Here is a 13,035-nt window from a genome sequence, read left to right as displayed (position 1 = left end):
GCAACTTTTCAACAGCCCTCATTTTGCAATCAACATACTATGTGTCTGCATGCACTATTGTTAGTTTTCTTTCCTCTTTTTTAAGAAAAATATTTATTTATTTGCACTATAGTTAATTTAAAATTGGGTTGGAGGAGTAGGTGAAATGGGTGAAGGAGATCGGAAGGTAAAACATTCCAGTTATAAAATAAATATCATGGGGATGTAATGTACAGCATGGTGACTATAGTTAATAGTATTATATTGCATATTTGAAAGTTGCTTAAGTGCTGTCATAACAAGGAAAAAAATGTAACTGTGTATGGTAATCAATGTTAACTAGACTTACTGTGGTGACCATTTTGCAGTATATACAAATATCAAATCATTATGTTGTATACCTGAAACTAATATAAGTATCAATTATATCTCAATAGAAAAAATAAAATGGGGTTTAGGGATATCTGGAATTTTACTTACAAGTTCCAGGAATGCTTGGAACTGTAGAGGGTAAAGATACTTCTTTTTTATGGAACTCTGGACTTCAGCTAGCCACAGAATATAAACGGATATTGTATTAAATCCTCTCCTAGGAAAAAAAGAAGTGAAGATGGAAATCAACAAATTAAATAAACGAATAACTGACAGAGGCTAGAGTAGCTGTATTCATACATGAAGAAATTCAGAATATACTGTGGATGCACTATTCTTTCCCTACACTTTTCCCTTACCTCTTTTGTTATTTGAGTCTCTTGCTGCTTCAGGGGTGTACTGTCATAGCTTTTTCACACTTGCTGTTTAAGAGTTTCAGACACTTTCAGGGTCATGTTATAGAGTAACTGTGCTAGGTCGCTGGTAGTTAACTTACATAGTAAACTTAGAGAGGATAAGGAGAATTTTTTAGCATTGAGAAAAAGAGATGAACCAAAGAGCTCATCTTTGCTACAGTGATAACATTTTTAATAGAATTATTCCTGAAACAAGTGAGTTAGGTGTAAAACTGGTGATTTTAGTTAATTTAGTAATTAAAATCACCTGATAATTTCCCCTTAACTTGCAAGAACAGTGGAAAAGATTGGAAGAGAAGTAGAAGGATGGAGAACAACAGGATAGAAACAGCCAGGCATTAATGACCACTCTTCTGTCTCTGAATTAGAATAGTCATTGGGGTGGCATTTAGGAAAAGCGTGTGTCCACCCAAGGATTGTTTTTTGGGGAGCACTTCCCAGAGAGTTTGCAATAAATGGGGTAGAAGTTGCTGATGACAGTTCTGCTCTTTGTGACTTTCTTTTCCTGGGTCATTAAAATTCAACGTGACCCTAAATATCACAGTTTAGGAAAACATTCTCTAAGTTTTCCCAATATGTTACTGGGTTCCTTTCCTCTTCATAGTCTTATGGTGAACATTTGGCATGTCTTGTGCAAATTTTATAGGCCTTTAAATGGTTTTTCCCAAAGGGATTTCATATATGATTCACTTCTCCTTTCACAGTAGCCTTGAGAAGTAGCTATGTCAGGCTGTTAGGACTGGTCTTCAACTTAGATATTTGCCTTTCCTTTAACTTGGACTTACTCATATTCCATATTGGCACTCTTACCCAACCCTTTATTGGCAGATTTGAGCCATGATGTGGTGGCACTGCCTGCCAGCCGCTACTGTTGGGACTGAAGCACCTGGCCTTTGAGGGCTGGTATAAGCGGTGCCGAGTGAATGTCCCTTCCCTGCCTGGCCTCCTCCCTCTTTCCCTCTTACTGCCAACCTTGCAGTGTTCCCCTTTTCCTTGTGCTAAACATTGCGCTTGCCCAAGCCCCTGCCCCTGTAGGTCAGTGGGCACATGAGGAAGGGAGATGCCTGGCTCAGGTCTCCCCTGCCCATGGAAGACAAGCTGCACTCCAGGTGGGTGGGCCAGAGGGAGGTAGCGCTGGCAGGAACTCTGGTTAGGAACTTTATATTTGTTTAGCTCTTTAGAAATGCATATCCACTTTCAAATACATCTATTTTGAATAAAAGGTACTCCTTGAATACCTATTTGACAGATTAGTAAACTGAAGCCCAAAGAGTCTACTTTTATAATAATAATACCTTGAATTTGCTTAGAGTTTTAAGCTTAAAAACATCTCAGTGGGTTTTATAATTTAATATTTACCTCCACAATATTCTTGAGAGGTAAGTAGGGCACTGAGAAATCTGACTTCCTAACTTCCTATTTTCACTACATAAACCTCTGCTGTTACCTAAGGTTAGTCAAAAATTCCCATGGTTAAAATGCTATCTGTATACACACACCAAAAAAAGTTGGTCATAAACAAATTTGGTACTTTTTTTTTTGCGGTACGCGGGCCTCTCACTGTTGTGGCCCCTCCCGTTGCGGAGCACAGGCTCTGGACGCGCAGGCTCAGCGGCCATTGCTCACGGGCCCAGCTGCTCTGTGGCATGTGGGATCCTCCCGGACCGGGGCACGAACCCGTGTCCCCTGCATCGGCAGGCGGACTCTCAACCACTGCACCACCAGGGAAGCCCTGGTACTCTTTTAATATATAAAATAACAACATTCATTAGGAATTTACTGTGTGCTAATTGCTTTGCATATATTTTTTCATTTCTTTAAAAAAATTTTTTTATTTTTTTTATTTTTGGCTGAGTCGGGTCTTAGTTGTGGCATGTGAGATCTTCGTTGAGGCATGCAGGATCTTTCATTGTGGTGCGTGGTGTCTTCGTTGCAGCGCTCAGGCTTCTCTCTAGTTGTGGTGTGTGGGTTTTCTCTCTCTAGTTGTGACGCGCAGGCTCCAGGGTGCATGGGCTCTGTAGTTGTGGCGTGCAGGTAGTTTGCAGCACACAGGCTCTCCAGTTGAGGCCCGTGAGCTCAGTAGTTGTGGCGCGTGGGCTTAGTTGCCCCACGGCATGTGGGATCTTAGTTCTCTGACCAGGGATTGAGGCCGAGTCCCTTGCACGGTAAGGCAGATTCTTTATCACTGGACCACCAGGGAAGTCCCTTTATTTCTTCTTTAAAACAGCCTGTAAGGAGGTGCCTTCATTATCCCATTTACATGGAGGAATGTGAGACAGAGAGGTTAAGAATCTCAATTATGCTCCTGTGGCTGGTAAGTTTATTTCATGGGGGAATCTTGCAAAACTTTCCAAAAATTTCCCAGACTGGAAATCCTCTAACCTGTGGAAAATGAAAGCAAAGAATTGTGGCTTTAGTTACCAGGACCGCCAGGGAAGTCCCTGTAAAGGTTTGTTTACATCAACAATTTCCTTTCCTTAAATGAATCTCACTTTTCTTTAGGATACAATTGCTGGTTATTAACCTAGGAAGTTGAATTGAGGTATGATGTAAATTGGGGTTTGGGAGTCCTCAGCATTGGAACCAGGAAAATTCAGGGGAAGTTGCTCTAATAGAAAGCTTAATTTCATAACTGATGTTAAATGGCAATGAACAATTGGTCCCTGGAACTAATGACAGTCTACATAAAACTGAGCTGGAGATCTCTTTCTACCATTTGCCTCCATTCCTTTCTTTCTTCTCCTCCCCCCTTCACATTCACCTATGTCTCACACATCTATCTATAGACTATTCTAACAAATTTTCAGTTTCTTATCAAAGTTATGTGTAAGGTGACCATATCATTCAAACCGGGACACTTTTGAAAAGGAAAAGGAGATGGTAATAATTACCTTAGGACAAAAGGAGTAAGCTGGAATTGTCCTGGCCAAATCTTGATCTTAGGGTATACTTCTGACATTCCCCAAAGTCTTTCCGGAGGCCACCTTGGGAAGTCCTGTTCAGTAGCGTGACATCATGGAAATTTTCATGGTGGGGAGAGCAGAGGTTTCCTAGATGCCTTGGGGTTGAGCTACTGGGCCTGTATCCAGGAGTTTAGGGATGGTCAGGACCACCACCTGTGATTGTGTAGGTTGTGCGCTGCACAAGGGTGCAATGATGAAGGGAGAATGGGAACTAAAATCCAGCCTGTACCATACTTTCCCAGCCATATATCCAGGCGAGGGGCTGTATCTGCCCCAAGAAAGGTGCATCTGTCTCTAGCTCACACAGACACCACATAGACTGGGAGAATCTCTGAGTACAGCAAAGTTCAATCTTTTGTCTAATTTTTCCTAAGTGTTGACTCTATATCCCTTATTTCATTTTGATTATTATCTTTTTAACAGTCTTGGCAGAAATCACGCCTCTATATTTAAAAAGTCATTTAATCTGAGTCTCCCATATAATAGAAAACTTCAGGGAACTGAAACCGGAGGCTCCCAAATGCACAAAACTACACGGAGAGATTTTGTTTTCTATTAAGCTTGGACCTTCCTAAAGCTTTTCAAAATCTGGTATATAGAGAGGATAAATGCTTATGCCTAAACTGACCTTGTGTTAAAGGGCTGTATTTTTCTTCTGTGAGGTGTGACGTATACAACAAAGATATCTCTCTTACTGCCAAGGTTTCTTCAAAGAGTGAAACTTGGAGGACTATTACCTTTCACAAAACTTTGAAAAATGTACTCCTTGCCCTTGTAAAAGAAATGACTATCTGGTGCAATTAATGTTGGACCATAAACCCAAAGAACAATGAATGTTTCAAACACAAATTGCTCTTGAGAATCATAGTCCTATTCTTGGCTTGAAGACATTCACGTAGGAAATTAACAGAGAATTTTAATAAAAACTCTTTGGATAAAGGAAATTAGATGAGGAATGCCAGTTTGTCTTTTAAGTTGCTTGAGCACATCTGTCATAACAGACATTGCCCCAGATTGTAGAACCCTTTCCTTCTAACATCTCTTAATGTTAGTAGAACTTACAATGCCATAATTTCCTTTTATTTTTGACAGTGTTATACTATCTTTATAGACTTACGCTGACAGCATTTCATCTTGACATCATTAGATCATCTCATCTGACTTTTGCATGGTGCACATCATTACATTACGGTGATGGCGCTATACAATTACCAGTGAGATGAATAAGGTATTAACATGATTACTGGGAAAAAAAGTTAGCACATACAGATATAGCATTCTGCATTTGAAAGCATATTATAGCTATTAATTAGTCTGCCCAGTGCTCCTGGGATTCTGCGAATCTTACTATTCTTTTTGTACCAAGTAGGATAATGAAAGGGAGACAAGATTACAGGACCAGGCACTGGCTGAACTTAACTTCTTTGACTTTTTTAAACCTAAAAAAGTTGGATGTAAAAATTTACAGTAACTAATCACTGTCTTTAAAGGTCAGACATGAGAAAATATCATTTAGAAATTCTACTTTTCCTCTTTTCCATTTACATGATTATCATGACAATTAATGAGAATCAATTCCAGGTGTTGTGAATGTTGGTTGATATGTAATCTGGAATTATTTAAAGCCTCCATATTAACAAAATAGAATAGATTTGGTCTGAGAAAAACCCCTTAATTTTTTAATTGAAGTCTAGTTAATTTACAGTGTCGTGTTAATTTCTGCTGTACAGCAAAGTGATTCAGTTATACATATATACACATTCTTTTCTATATTCTTTTCCATTATTATGGTTTCTCACAGGGTACTGAGTATAGTTCGCTGTGCTATGAAGTAGGACCTTGTTGTTTATCCATTCTCTGTATAATAGTTTGCATCTGCTAGTCCCAAACTCTCAATCCTTCCCTCCCCCATGGCAACCACAAGTCTGTTCTTTATGTCTGTCAGTCTGTTTTTTTTGTAGATTTTGTTCATTTGTGTCATATTTTAGATTCCACATATAAGTGATATCATATGGTATTTGTCTTTCTCTTTCTGACTTAGTATGATAATCTCTAGGTCGATCCATGTTGCTGCAAATGACATTATTTCATTCTTTTTTTATGACTGAATAGTATTTCACTGTATATACATACCACATCCTCTTTATCCATTTATCTGTCGATGGACATTTAGGTTGTTTCCATGTCTTGGCTATTGTGAATACTGCTGCAATGAACATAGGGCTGTATGTATCCTTTAGAATTATAATTTTGTCTGGATCTCGGGTGGGATTGCTAGATCATATGGCAACTCTATTTTTAGTTTTTTGAGGAACCACCATACCGTTTTCCACAGTGACTGCACCAACTTACATTTCTACCAACAGTGTAGGAGTGTTCCCTTTTCTCCATACCCTTTCCAGCACTCGTTCTTTGTAGACTTTTTAATGATGACCATTCTGACCAGTGTGAGGTGGTACCTTATTGTAGTTTTGATTTGCATTTTTCTAATAATTAGTGATGTTGAGTATCTTTTCATGTGCCTATTGGCCATCTGTATGTCTTGTTTGGAGAAATGCCTGTTTAGGTCTTCTGTGCACTTTTCTATTGGGTTGTTTGTTTTTTTGTTGTTGAGTTGTATGAGCTGTTTATATGTTTTGGAAATTAAGCCCTTTTGGTCGCATCATTTGTAAATATTTTCTCCCATTCTGTAGGTTTTCTTTTCATTTTGTTTACGGCTCCCTTTGCTGTACAAAAACTTGTAAGTTTAATTAGGTCCCATTTGTTTATTTTTGCTTTTATTTCTATTGCTTTGGGAGCCTGACCTAAGGAAACTTTGGTATGATTTATGTTTGGCAAAAAATAGAGAAGGTTTTTGCCTATGTTCTCTTCTAGGAGTTTTATGGTTTCATGTCTTATGTTTAAATATTTAAGCCATTTTGAGTTTATTTTTGTGCATGGTGTGAAGGTGTGTTCTAACTTTACTGATTTACATGCAGCTGTCCAACTTTCCCAACACCACTTGCTGAACAGACTGCCTTTTCTCCATTGTATATGCTTGCCTTCTTTGTCATATAGTAATAGACCATAGGTGTGTGGGTTTATTTCTGCACTGTCTATTCTGTTCCAATGATCCACATGTCTGTTTTTATGCCAATAACATGCTGTTTTGATTACTGTAGCTTTGTGGTACTGTCTGAAGTCTGGGAGGGTTATGCCTCCAACTTTGTTCTTTTTCCTTAGGCCTTAATTTTTAATCACTAATCAGGAAATCATGTGGTCAAAGGCTGATATAGAAACAACTTTAGAGCCATAGAAATTTGGATCATTGAAAAGCCTCAATATTTCTATCATATGTTTTCTAAAATATCTCACAAGGGTAATGCCTTACCAGACTTGGGAGACTCGGTATTATCTGGGTAGGCGAGGATAGGCTGATTGTCTTTTCCTAAATCCCACGATTTACCATGATATCCAATTTTAAGGTGATAAAATAAATTGGTTGTATGAATTCGTCAAAAGTTTTATAAACTTTCTGAGCCCCAGTTTTGTAATTTGACTAATTACAAAGAAAATATTTATTGTAAAGATTATCACATTGGTAAAATGAGATGACAGATGTAAATCTCTTGGCTCAGAGCCTGGGCATAGTAGACACTTGATAAAGAGGAACAATTACTATAACTTAAGAGAGCTTGACTGGCCTGGGAACTAGGGCAGAAACTTTGGCGGCTTGGGAGCGGGACTTCTCAGGGGACATTTCTTCACTCTTGGCCCCTCTTCTGCTAGGTTTATACTGCTAGGATAGGCAATATTCCAGAATCTCAGGGATTATTATTTTACTTGGCCACTCTCTGCAATGATTCAGCAGTGAAAGGGAGCAGCTTCAGTGGATGAGCCTGTGTAGATGGATCAGAATCAGTTTGTCTAACTTTGACTAACTAATATTATTTTACCAAATCTTTCCCCACCCTCCTGTACAAGGAAGAAACCAAATGAGAAGAATACAAATTTTCACTTTAAACGAATAAAGTCATAACTCCTGGAATTATACATATGTACATATATATTGACTTATTTACCATCACATCAATTTTGTGACAAAGTAATATTTTTAATCAAATGAGCTTTTTTTTTTAAGTGAGTGAGGTTTTTTAAAAAAATTAATTAATTAATTAATTTATTTTTGGCTGTGTTGGGTCTTCGTTTCTGTCTAGTTGCTTGCGGCGAGCGGGGGCCACTCTTCATCGCGGTGCGCGGGCCTCTCACTGTCACGGCCTCTCTTGTTGCGGAGCACAGGCTCCAGACGGGCAGGCTCAGTAGTTGTGGCTCACAGGTCCAGTTGCTCTGTGGCATGTGGGATTTTCCCAGACCAGGGCTCGAACCCGTGTCCCCTGCATTGGCAGGCAGATTCTCAACCACTGCGCCACGAGGGAAGCCCCTCAAATGAGCTTTTGAGGTCAGGAATACTGCATCTTTTATATCTTATGCACAACTTCCAGTCTTTCCTTATACTTTTGGAATATACTCTTTCCTTTTCACTCTCAGCCTACCTTATCCTAGGTCCTCCTTGTCTCAAGCACTGCTATTGCAATAACCTCCAATTTCAGTCTCTCTGTGTTCCACTCCACCAGCCTCACCCTCAATCTGCCTCACCAATGATAGCTATTCCCTGTGAGATCAAGTCCAAACTCCATACCATGGCATGAAAGGCTTCCACAATCTGGCTCTGACCCCATCAATCCAGTATATTTCCATCTCCTTGAGCTCCCCAAACAATCCCATTTCTTCAGTCAAGCAGCTTTCCTCCTTGTTTCCTGATCATAGCATATATTTTTCTACCATCTTTGACTATCCTGATCCCAGCTGGGGTTCAGTGTAGAAAGCAGAAGTCATTTGCGATGTTTGAGGCAGCGAGGGATTTCATACAGGCAGTTGGGTACTTACAAAAGTGTCAGAAGGGCTGGAGGAAGAGTCTAGGCTGGGCCTCCGAGGACGACCCCTGGAGCATCATAGAGGCTGCTAACAGACAGATTTAATTCAAGAAATCCTGCAACAATCCAGGGATCAGAAACTACTGCTGTCACTGCTGTTGCAGTTGCCTCTTAACCAAAGAAGCTGAGGAAAAAACACCAGAATGTGACTGAGGGGGAAAAAAACAGAAATTCATTTCCATAACCTGTAGCTAGCATAAAGAGCCCAAAGGGGTATGAAAATGACCTTTCCTTCATGTCTGCTTTCTACATGGGAAAAAAAAAAAATGCATGTCTTTGCAGCCTGAATCCTCGCTGAAAAGAAGTCTTCCTATACATGAGGGAAACTAGAAAAATGGTGAATGGAGTTTGAGAAAGCTAGTTATGGTTTTAACACCAGTCCTTGCTTCCTTGCTTACCTCTCCTAGATGCATGATGTATGATATGTATAACGTAACACCAAGGTCTGCCTTCTTCCTTCTCCACCAAAATTTACTTATTTCAAGGCTCAGTTCAAATGTCTCCTCCTCCAGAAAATAGCAGGCAATGTCAGTGATAGATCTTTATACTTCCTAGTCATCCTGAACCACATTGCAGAGATGGTAAATATGTGCTTCACATAGCCACACCCTGCCTCCTTATATCCTGACAGTCATCTCACTTGAATAGCAAGATTAAAGCACAAAATTTACTCGGCCTGGAATTGGCCTCAGAATCCTTCTTATCACAGTACTCAGGTCAGCCTCAGTCAGCTGATAGGTGATAAAGCCATGGCCCCTGCCCTCAAGTGGGTCTTCCCTTACTCTTAAATCATCCATCTCTCTGACTTCCCCACCCACGGAAACTGTCAGTGACCTGTTTCTGAGATAGCTCTTTTAGTGCTGAGATTTTTCAGCATAGGAGCCTATGAATGCACATGAGCCTAGATTCTGCTTCTCTTTTTCAAACCTCTCTTCCAAAGTCCAGTTATATATCTTCAAGTGGACATTTCAATTGATTCCATAATTACCTCCAACTCAGGCAGATGGACCTTATCATCATGCTTCTGATTTTCCTCTTTCTTCGAGGAGTCCAAAATTCTCCCAGTCACAAAGGTGGAAAACTTTGCAATCAACCTTGATGACCCCTTCTCTTTTCTTTCTGTAACAGGGATGATATTTGGGATGGGGAGGATGTTAAACTGATTTTTTTATCCTTGGCAATCCCTAATTCCTAGTTGAGCCACAGATCTCACACCCATGTCTGGCCAATGTGTACCTTAGAGTTTTCTCCATAGTCTCAGGAATATTTAGCTTCTACCTGTGTTGGGTAGGCTGTGAAATTCTGCCCTAGGGCAGAAGAGAGATATGACATAGAAGAGTTTAAACTGAGAGAAAGAGGAAAGCTTTTTTAAACAGTTGAGTAAGATTCTGTTGTATATATACCACATTTTCTTTATCCATTTATTCATCCATGGACATTTATGTTGTTTCCACATCTTGACTCCAAGTCTTTTCTACCCCATTGCCATGATGTCACATGAGCTTTACTAACAATGGGATGCCATCCTGGGGAGGAACAGGGAGAGAGAGAATCTAAAGGAGCAGCTTTCAAAAAGAGATTGAATTATTGCAAAGTGACTTTACAACAGGGAGACTAAGACACGTGAAGTTTTCTTGACCTCAGAGTCATACTTAGGGCAGTGGGGTCTAATGAGAAAGATAAGCTTGGTTATAGGAAATGAGGAAACACATTTTTTTCTTTCATATACGTTGTATATTTGAAGCCCTGGTTCTTTTCTCCTTCTGTGGAAAGATTGCTTGCAAAAATGGCTGAAAATTTCCATCCCTCTCTGCTCTGCTCCCTTTGTAACATGAAGTTGCAGCTCCTCCCATCAAGAAGTGGAATCTACTTTTTGAATCTGGGCTGGACTTGTGACTTTCTTTGTCCAAAACATGGTAGAAATCATGACATGCCAGCTTCAAGCATAGGCCTCAAGAGGCCTTTCATTGCTTCTCCTTGCTCTCCCAGACCTCTACTATCACCATGAAAATAAACCCTGGCTAGCTTGCTGGAGAAGAAAACCACATGAAGACTCAAGTCAGCTCAGAAGATGTCATCTTAGATCAGCCAGCCTCCAGCTGATACAACAGATGATTCATGAGTGAGCCCAGCTGAGATCCGAAGGGCTTGGCCCAGCCGAGCAGAATACTCCAGACAACTCATAGAGTCACAAGAAATAATACACAATCATTTTAAGCCACTAAATTTTGGGGTGGTTTGTTATGCAGCAGTAGCTAACAGATACACCTATAGAAATACTACTACCCGCTGCATCTTTTTTTTCTGTCACTGTGTCACAATAACCACTATATCTTCTTACCTTTTAGTGCTTTCCCTCTCTAACACATCTTGCAACTCTAAGCCAGGTCAAGCCTTCTGCATGTCTTTCTTTTCCTTTGAGTCCTGGGAATCAAAATAACAGTGACATTTGACACCAAGTCACTCCCTGATTTTATTTCCAAGGATACTATTTCCTCCTCTTGCTGTGACCTTCAGTACTTCTTGGCCCTCCTCAGTCACTGTGGTAGCTCCCAGAAGAGCTTCCCCAGCTGGGGCCAGGGATGCAGCTTGCTGGTCTGGCATGTTCTGTGTGCTCTGCTTTGTACCACCCTCCCCCAGTCCTGTCTCTGAAGGGAAGTTTTCCTGACAGAGTTTATATGTACCCTTGACTAGAGGGTCTTTTCAGTGACTACAGCTCAACCTGGAGTAATATGGCCTCCCATGGCTATAGCATTGTACCCTAAGACCTTTGAAAGGATACCTGAACTTCTAGTCTCTCAGCTAAATTATCGAGAAGCTGGAACAAGAAGAAAGGGCTGGATACAATGGAACATTATTCAGACTTAAAAAAGAATGAAATTCTGACACATGCTGCAACATGTGTGAAACTTGAAGATGTTATTCTGAATGAAAGAAGCCAGACACAAAAGGGCACTTATACGAGGTACCTAGGAAAGTCAAATACACAGAGACAAAATGTAGAACAGTGATTGGCAGGGGTGGGGAGAAGAAGGCCATGTGAAGTTATTATTTAGTGGGAGTAGAGTTTTGGTATGGGATGGTGAAAAAGTTCTGGAGGTGGGTAGTTGTGATGGTTGCCCAACAGTGTGAGTGTACTTAATGACACTGAACTGTACATTTAAAAAGAGTTAAGACAGGGCTTCCCTGGTGGTGCAGTGGTTGAGAGTCCGCCTGCCGATGCAAGGGACACGGGTTCGTGCCCCGGTCCGGGAAGATCCCACATGCCGCGGAACGGCTGGGCCCGTGAGCCATGGCCCCATGGCCGCTGAGTCTGCGCGTCCAGAGCCTGTGCTCCGCAACGGGAGAGGCCACAACAGTGAGAGACCCGTGTACCGAAAAGAGTTAAAACAGTAAATTTTATGTTACGTTTATTTTACTAAGTAAAAAAAAATAAAATTAAAAGAAACACACAGTGAGGTACCATATCACGTGCACTAAGATTGCTATCATAAAAAAGTTTTTTAATGGAAAAAAATGAAGACTGTCCCAATGAGACCGTCGAACTGGCCAAGACTTGGCTCAGGCCTCAAAACTCTCTCCTAGATCCCTTGAGACTTTGTTTTCCTTCTGGGCTTGAGAGTCTTACTCTGTGTTCTGATGCAAGGCCTCAGCCCAGAGCCGCTTTCTTGTTTGGGTACTTTCCCATCTCTTCTCCACTGAGTCAACCCCCCTCATCTCTTAGGTCCAGTTCATATTCCATTTGCTGTATGAAAACCTCCCTGATCACCACCCTAATCTTTCTGTCCTTTGAGCTACCCTTGACCTTATTGTTTGTGTAATTAGCCCTTTTCATAAACTGTTTCACATTATTAAAATCATTTTAATAGTTCTTTGTATTTTCAGATGTTGATATCCACATCAGCGTCTATTTATCCTGTGCTAGATCCTCACTACCCAACTCATCTATACGTACTTTTAAAAAAGGAGTCAAATTTTGTATCTCTTTTGTTCTCTTATAATAACTGATAAAGTGGGCCACGTATAATGTTGCTCAATAATTGTTGGTCAGTCATTTGATTCTGTGTTGTTCCTGCTCACATAGTCTTGACGGAGCTTTTCTGAGAAAAATGCCTGAGTCCAGTGTTTCTCAACATTTTTCATTATTGCACAGTCCTCCCTGCAGGAACGTCTACAGGCATCTTTTGCTGATCTCCTTTACCGTGAAGTTTTAATGCCACAGATGAACAGTATATTTCTTTGTGGAATATCTGTATATCCATACATAAAAAGAGCAAGATTTTTTTCTCCCTTCAAGAACCAATTTTCTTCCGCTTGGGGGAGATATCACGC

This window comes from Phocoena phocoena, chromosome 9, assembly GCF_963924675.1.
Source record: "Phocoena phocoena chromosome 9, mPhoPho1.1, whole genome shotgun sequence".
Lineage (NCBI taxonomy): Eukaryota > Metazoa > Chordata > Mammalia > Artiodactyla > Phocoenidae > Phocoena > Phocoena phocoena.
The sequence above is the reverse complement of the archived record's forward strand: the minus strand, read 5'-3'. Positions refer to the sequence as shown.